Source organism: Helianthus annuus, chromosome 3, assembly GCF_002127325.2.
Source record: "Helianthus annuus cultivar XRQ/B chromosome 3, HanXRQr2.0-SUNRISE, whole genome shotgun sequence".
Lineage (NCBI taxonomy): Eukaryota > Viridiplantae > Streptophyta > Magnoliopsida > Asterales > Asteraceae > Helianthus > Helianthus annuus.
This window is the reverse complement of record NC_035435.2, coordinates 91,817,313-91,826,448: the sequence shown is the minus strand read 5'-3', so window position 1 is coordinate 91,826,448 and position 9,136 is coordinate 91,817,313. Positions and strand designations below refer to the sequence as shown.

General features: G+C 36.7%; 1 long non-coding RNA gene across 1 annotated transcript; it reads right to left on the bottom strand.

Annotated features, from left to right (window-relative positions):
* Positions 1-557: 557 nt before the first annotated feature.
* LOC110927773 lies at positions 558-3,581 on the bottom strand. The gene is made up of 3 exons (XR_002585888.2): positions 2,663-3,581; positions 1,663-1,719; positions 558-772 (listed from the first exon to the last, which is right to left on the bottom strand). It is a non-coding gene; the product is annotated as an uncharacterized LOC110927773 (long non-coding RNA).
* Between the last annotated feature and the right edge of the window lie 5,555 nt (positions 3,582-9,136).

Genomic DNA, 9,136 nt, shown 5'->3' with positions numbered 1-9,136 from the left:
AACAGTTTATATGTCCTTGGGGCAAGAGGAAGTCCCCTAGCAGTTTATCTGCCCTTGGGGTAAGATGAGAAGAAAAATTCCTTTATCCCCTACTTTGTGTTTGGGATTTAAGGTGAGGAGATCTGTGTTGTGTGCTTGACTCATTAAAAGATGAATTTTAAATTTTGAGGATAAAATAAATATATTTATTTATTTCGATGATGAAGATGTTTTACAGGTTTTTATTTGTTAAATTATAAACTTGAACTCACTCAGCGTAGCTGACTTTTGCATGCACGTTAGTTTGATTTCAGGTTAGACATATGAGCGCAAGACCACTTGGATGTTGCACGAAGCTACCCGGCATTGACATTGGCATCCCTAGTTGAAGACGCCGCTTTAATAAATCTTTAACATTGAAGTTTTGTATTTTTAGTTTGGATGCTTCCTATGTTTTGGTAATTTGACTTAAACGTTTTCCGCTGCGTAGTTTTTTTTTATGAAGGAAATTATAATAATTAAAATTTTCAAGTGTTTGGATTATTTATGCAATGATGTCCCAACTGTGAGACTGTAACACCCCAACCCGGAAGGGCTGACGTGTCACAATAACATTGTTATCATAAACAAAAGTCATAATTCCATTTATTTATTTGACAAGGATACAACCACACGACAACTAAACTTAAGGTTAATATCCAAGCGAACACATTCGACTTGATTAACTAACATCTTCAGATTTAGTCCTACGCTTTATTCTTCTCTCTTTAACCCGCCGAAGTAACCTGTGAACCTGTACATACAAAAGTTTACGGAATGAGCCAAATGCTCAGTACGGAATAATAGGCTCAAATAACAAATAATGCTTTATATGAAATGTTATCCGAATGGGACTTTATGTTAAAATGATACGATGTAAGTAACGAAATTTCATAATTTAAATCATACGGATGTACCCATGAGCCAAACTTAAAACGTGACAATACACAGGTAGCTACTCCTGCATAATTATCACACGAGATGGCGAGTTGGCATACCCGGTATCCACCTCCTTAACTTAAATCCTAGGATCGATATGGGACTTTATGTTAAAATGATACGATGTAAGTAACGAAATTTCATAATTTAAATCATACGGATGTACCCATGAGCCAAACTTAAAACGTGACAATACACAGGTAGCTACTCCTGCATAATTATCACCCGAGATGGCGAGTTGGCATACCCGGTATCCACCTCCTTAACTTAAATCCTAGGATCGATCCATACGCCTCCTAGTAGCTTTGTACCATACTTGTACCTAGGGACGCCGTGAACTGATCTCTCCGTCACGGATGGAGCACATGATGTCGATGCCACAACAACATGCCCGTGGGACACTCCACGAGAAGCGACACTCAGGGTATCAGAGTAAAAATGGTCTTATTCACATAACTTATCAAAAATATTTTATCATAACAAGACGTAACATATATTGGAACATGCGATAATGAGTACAACTAAACATAATACTATCGCATGACATGAAAGCGGAATCCAATGTCATGATTAGAGTAAGAATTCAACGGACTGTCAAATGAATCGATAATCAAAGACGTGAGGAGTGTTAAAAGATATATTAATTTAATGGGTTTATAACAATTTGAATATCAAGCAATAAGGAGTGGGGGTAAGGATCCGTACCTTTAATGTTTCAAAGCAAAATCACTTTGTTCACGAGCGATTGTTTGCAAGATTTACCTACGAGTTGTACTAACCTTTAGAAATATATAATTGTTAGTGGATTTAAAGTGCATTAGTATTTTATGTTTGGTTCTTTGAGCTCATATAAAATACTTACTGTATTACTACGTAAAACTTTCATGTTGAATTTGTAATGCTTTTAAAATATTGAACTTGATGATACTTTTATACTATCTATGTCATGTCTTAACAATTGTTTTGATACTTACGTGATTTATTTAAAATATAGCCTAAAATTCTCCAAATAACCATTATATATATATATATATATATATATATATATATATATATATATATATATATATATATATATATATATATATATATATATATATATATATATATATATATATATATATATATATATATATATATAAAATTCTGAACTAAACTGATGTTAGTTTTAAACAACAGTAATATGTTACCAAATAGTTATGTCCTTGGTGTATTTCATAATGATATCAAAATTATAAGTTGCTGGCCGGTTTAAATTTTAAAGATTAATCTTCTTTTAATTTTTTTTTCAAAAGTAAACCATAACTTTATAGATAAGTCTTCCTAATTTTATGAAATTTAAATTGATTTTTAATAAACAAAATACCTAAAGTTTATCTTTCGAAAATATATATCATCAGTAGGTTTTACAAAATTTCAAAACATGATTAAGGTAGATGTCTATTATATAACTTGTTAAAGAAAATAGCAAATAAAATCAGTTCGATAGATAATGAATATGATTTACTACTTATAATATTAATTCAATAATTAAATTAAAATAGTAAAAGAACCAGGTACTAAATTAGTATAATAGAAACTCATCTTCCTCCTTTTATAAAAGAAACACTGGTTACTATTCTTTTTCAACTTCTCCGATTATAGTCTATTGATTAGCTTGAGTATGTATGTTCTCATATAAAAGTGTATGGGGTTAAGTTTTTACCTTCTGTTTGAGAAGATCGGGATAACGAGAGGTTGCCGGAAAAGTCGGTTACGGTGGTTCAAAGGTGGAGGGGAGGTGATGTTGATCATGGGTATTGGTTTCATCCAACAGGGTTGATATACAGTCACCGGCGTTGCTAATAATTCAACGGAAAATGAACAGGTTGATAGGGAATGATCGGTTACTTTGTGACGTCGATCACGGTGGAGTTCTATTAAGCGAATCGACAGAAGCTTTGTCGAATTTATATTTTGAGGTGTGATCTTGATAGGGATACAACATGACTTCTTTATACTCCACTTTTCTTGGTTACAAAGGTAGAGAGGGACAGATGGAAAATTCTAGGATGGGACACCCTTTGAAGTTTTAACGGTTCACCACGTTGATTTTCTAATTTACCTACACGTTCTCTTCCTTGATTTGTGGATTTTTGTTGCTTATACTGGTTTTCTTTCTTTTCTTCTTTTAGTAATTTTCCTTCTGTCCTTGTCCTATACACATATTTGTCTTGAGATTTTGAGTTTATGACACATACTAACCTCTTATATCACACTACACAAATTTTATTTCATGATTTTTATTTTAGTTGATTACTTTGTAAAACTTTATATTATAAATATTTACTTTACTTATACTTTGTTTTAATAAAAAAACCACTAATACGAGGAAACTAGGTAACATTTGTTTATTTGATCTTACGTTTAATTATGTAGTAATTTTTATTTCTTTATTTTTATTTTTATGGGTATTACAACTATCCCACCCTTAAAAGTAATTTCGTCCTCAAAATTGATTAGTCAAATTATAAATTAACCTAGAAGTAACGTAAACTTAAGTTTCATACATAGAAAGAAAAATATAAGATTCACATATACATGGACATAAAGGTTTTATTACATAAATTTAGGATCCTAAACATACGAATAGTTACTTTTTCCTTTACATCTATATATCTATTTAATATGATTATAAATTTTTACTTTCTAAAAATTTCTATAACTTTTCTTTATTTATTTTTATTATTATTCATCACATATGACTTTTATTATTATTATTATTATTATTATTATTATTATTATTATTATTATTATTATTATTATTATTATTATTATTATTATTATTATTATTATTATTTTACGTTGTTTACTCTTGTATACTTTTTTTTATATTAATTTATTTTACTAGTATTATTATTATGAATCATGTAATGAAAAATGAATTTAAAAGAAAAAGGTTATTATATCTATTACTCCCTTAAAAGAAATTTTGTCCTTGAAATTTGCTAGTCAAGATATCCCAGCAAGAGTTTCATAAAGATTCACTAACTTACATAATAGGAATCCCGGAAACACACGTTTATACCTGTAATTCACAATTACGATCATGACCATAATTGTCAATTACCTTACAAATGTGCCCTAACGGTCCTCCTATAACGCATCTTAATAACATATTTTACCATACGAAAAGTCAACGGAGACTTACAGATAATAGAGTGACTACTCCTACTGATATCTCCTATATAGATATGCTTAATCATAACTAAGATATATTCACATAAGTCAATGCGTGCATGACTACAGAGGTAGTAGAAACAAATCAACACAGATTGAGGGGCAAGATTCACAGTTACCTCGACTAAATTCTATCACTCGAATAGATTAGGGTATAGAGAGCGAATTGACTCTTCAGATTCCCATGTTGCTTCGCGTTCAGAATGATTTTTCCAGAGGACTTTAACAAACGAAATTACTTTCCTACGCATAACCCTTTCTTGTCGATCTAAGATGGCTTCTGGTTCCTCTTCGTAGGACAAATCTTCGTGAATTGTAAGTAACGGATAACTAATGACATGGAGTGGATGATAATTATATCCTCTTAACGAGGAGACATGAAAAACGTTATGAACGTGCGAGAGCTGAGGTGGTAGAGCTAGTCGATATGATACTTCTCCAATTCTTTCAAGGATTTCAAACGGACCAATGAAACGGGGACTAAGCTTCCCTTTAATTCCAAATCTACGAACGCCACGCCAAGGTGATACCTTTAAGAATACGTGGTCACCAATTTTAAATTCGAGTGGTCGTCTATGTTGATCTGCATAGCTCCTTTGTCTGCTCTGAGCTTCTTTTAGTTTTTCTCGTGCCATAGTGACTTTTTCATTTGTAATCTGAACTAGTTCTGGCCCTTCAATAATCTTTTCTCCAACTTCATCCCAGCAAATTGGTGCTCGACATTTCCGACCGTACAAAAGCTCAAAAGGGGCCATACCAATACTTGCTTGCCAACTATTGTTATAAGCGAACTCAACAAGGCATAGATATTCATCCCAGTTTCCAGACCATTCAAGTGCACATGCTCGGAGCATGTCTTCCAAGGTTTGGATCGTGCGTTCTGACTGCCCATCTGTTTGTGGATGGAAAGCCGTACTAAACTTCAGTCGTGTACCCCAAGCTGCCTGAAAACCTTTCCAAAATCGTGAGGTGAAACGTGGGTCTCTGTCTGACACAATGGAAGATGGTGTGCCATGGAGTCGAATAATCTCTTGAAGAAATATTTTGGATAACTTACTAACCGAAATTCCTTGCTGAATCGGTAGAAAATGTGCTGACTTTGACAATCTATCGACAACAACCCATACAACATCATTCTTCTTGAATGTCTTAGGCAAACCGGTAACAAAATCCATTGTGATCTCATCCCACTTCCATATGGGAATATCCAATGGCTGCAACAGACCGCTTGCCCGTTTGTGTTCAATTTTCACTTGTTGGCAAGTGAGGCATTTACTTACGTATCGAGCAACGTCTTCCTTCATGCCATTCCACCAGAAGTTCTGTCGTAAGTCTCGATACATCTTTGTAGATCCTGGGTGAATTGAAAATGGTGAGCTGTGAGCTTCGGCTAACAATGACTCACGAAGGGTAGAGTCATCGGGTACACAAAGTCTTTTGCCGCACCAAATCACCCCATGATGGTCTATACGAAATTCAGATTGCTTACCCACCTCAAGATTTTGCACAATTGCCCAAAGTTCTCCATCTTGCTTCTGTGCATCTTTGATCCGTGATATGAGGTCGGGTTCTATCTGCATTCTAGCCAGATATCCCTCAGATTGACTAACCTGAAGCCAAATGTTCATCCTTTCGAGATCCCTCATAATACGAGGCTGAATTTGTAAGCAAGATATTGTCCCGGAATTCTTTCGGCTCAGCGCGTCAGCTACAACATTGGCTTTGCCTGGATGGTATTGAATATTTGCGTCGTAATCTTTTAAAAGTTCTAACCACCTTCTTTGCCTCATATTTAGCTCCTTCTGGGTGAATATGTACTTGAGGCTCTTATGGTCGGTAAAGATGTCACAACTCTCACCATACAGATAGTGTCGCCAAATCTTAAGTGCAAAGACGACTGCGGCTAGTTCTAGATCATGTGTAGGGTAGTTAACTTCATAAGGCTTCAACTGACGGGAGGCATAAGCGATAACCTTCCCATGTTGCATTAGTACACAACCTAAGCCTTTCTTAGAGGCATCACTGTAGACTTGGTAGCCTCCTGATCCAGAAGGGAGAGCGAGTATCGGGGAGGATACAAGTCGTTTCTTCAATTCTTCAAAGTTTTTCTCTTGTTCCTCATTCCATGAGTACTTCACCCCTTTCCTTAAGAGTTTTGTGAGTGGTAAAGCAATTACCGAGAATCTTTCAACAAATCTCCGGTAATAGCCAGCAAGACCCAAGAAACTTCGTATTTCGGTAACAGAAGTAGGTCTTGGCCATTTTGTAATAGCTTCAACCTTTGTTGGGTCTACCATAATTCCCTCTGCTGATATGACATGACCTAGAAATGCCACTTGGCTAAGCCAAAAGTCACATTTGGAAAACTTTGCGTACAACTTCTCATGCCGCAAGGTTCCAAGTACTGCATGTAGATGTGCTTCATGCTCTTCGCGACTCTTAGAATACACCAGAATGTCATCAATAAAGACAATAACGAATTTGTCTAGGAATTTGTGAAATACACGATTCATCAAATCCATGAAGACTGCAGGTGCGTTAGTTAGCCCAAAGGGCATAACCAAGAATTCGTAATGACCATAACGAGTACGAAAGGCGGTTTTGGGAACATCATCCTTCTTGATCTTTAGCTGATGATAACCGGACCTCAGGTCAATTTTTGAAAAGAACTGAGCACCCTGAAGTTGATCAAAGAGATCATCAATGCGAGGCAGAGGATACCGATTACGAATAGTAATCTTGTTCAGCTCTCGGTAGTCAATACATAAACGCATACTACCGTCTTTCTTTTTCACCAATAAGACCGGAGCACCCCAAGGTGAAACGCTGGGTCTTATGAATCCCAGATCTAACAATTCTTGCAATTGTTCCTTCAACTCCTTCAGTTCCATCGGGGCCATACGGTATGGAGCTTTAGAAATAGGTTCGGCACCAGGGATCAAGTCGATGGTGAATTCTACCTGACGGTCGGGTGGTAATCCCGGTAGTTCATCCGGAAATATATCAGGATATTCACGGACAACGGAATGGCTATCGATACTCTTAACACTAGCAGAAGTATCCTTAATCGATGCTAGGAATCCAGCACAACCATTTGATATGAATTTTCGAGCTTTGAGCGCAGAGATAATTTTAAGAGATTTATGAGCTTCAGTTCCCTGATATATAATATCAGGATGATGAAGATCACCGAAAATAACACGGCGGGAATGACAATCTATAGTTACGTGATGTCGAGACAACCAATCTATCCCGAGAATAATATCAAAGTCACACATATGTATTGGAAATAGGTCTGCCTTACACACAATAGATTCAATACGGATAGGACAATCTTTATATACGTGAGTGATTACGGACGAATTTTCCATGGGAGTGGAAATGGTTAAAGTATGCTTTAAGGGAGCTGGTCTTATCGGAAGGTACTTAGTAAACGAGTGGGATACTAAAGAATGGGTCGCTCCTGTATCGAATAACACATAGATACTACGTTCACCAAGCTGAAGGGTTCCAGATACAGTACCTGGGGCATTAGCAGCGTTAGTAGCAGAAAGTGCGAAAACTCTTCCTCCAACATTGGGTGGTGCAACATTTGGTCGGTTATTCTTCTTAGTGTCTTTCTTAGTACACTCCTTGATCATATGTCCAGTTTGGCCACATCTAAAGCATGCTCCTGTACCTCGGTGGCATACACCCTGATGTCTCTTACCACAAGTATTGCATAGAGGATATGTAATCTGATTCGGGTTTACATGCTGATTCAGTGGTTGAGCTCTAATAGGTTCTACATACAACTGAATCTGGTTTTGAGCGGGCCTCGGGTTTTGCGGTCTAGGTTGCCATGGACGTGCCTGATTTCCAGAGTTTTGATTTCCTTGCACTTTGCGGTCTTGATGTTTTGGCGTACTGGATGATTGGCCGATTGACTGCTTAAATTGCCCTTCTCTGTTTCTCTTCTTATTATCCACAGTTCGAGATAAGAATTCTTTCCTCTCGAACTCAAATGTTTTGATTGCATCTGCAACTTCGGTGATATCCTTAAATTTCATGTACATGATCGACTTCCGAATTCGATCATTGACTGCCCACTTGCATTTCTCTGCCTGGGCTTCTGCTGATCCTGCAACTTCTCCTACAATACTAGCCAACCTTGAAAATCGAGTAATGAATTCAGAGGCTGGTTGCCGAATCACTGCATACTCCCTGATATAAGCTTCTTTATCAGCGGTAGAAAAATACTTGTCGTAAAAGATGGTACGAAAGTCGACCCATGAAAGATTAGCGTCGAAATCATCCCCTCCTTTGACTTGCTTATATCCTTCCCACCAAGTTTGTGCATCATCTTCAAGTTTGTAGGTAGCCAATCTAACTTTGTATTGCTCTGGAACTCCAAGAACTCCGAAGATCTTTTCAACATGAGCTATCCAGTTTCTTGCTTCGATTGGATTAGTAGCGTGACTAAAGGACTTCGGCTTTTGTTTTTGGAATTTAGCGATCCATATGTCTATACTATAAGTAGTATGGTTCGTGGTATTCTCACGAGTTTCTCCACCAGAGATTGGATTCGTGTTAGTACGTTCTGATTGACGAGTTTGTTGAATAACGGCCTCAGCTGTTTGAGCAACAAGGTTTGGAAGCAACCCAGCAACAGCCTGGTTGATAGCATTAATTACGGTTGGATCAACTGGAGTCTCGTTCGAAGAAGTGTTGTTACGTACATGGTTAGTGCGAGTAGTCCTACGGGGCTGACGACGAGGAGGCATCTATAAGAATAGACGTAGGAATTAGAAAAAAAAATATATAAAAGACCAAGTTGAATCCTATCCTAAATATCTACCCATTCCTCACAGGTTTCTAATTACTATCTTTAAGTTTTCTACAGGAAAGAGCCTTTGCTCTGATACCATAGCTGTAACACCCCAACCCGGAAGGGCTGACGTGTCACAATAACATTGGTATC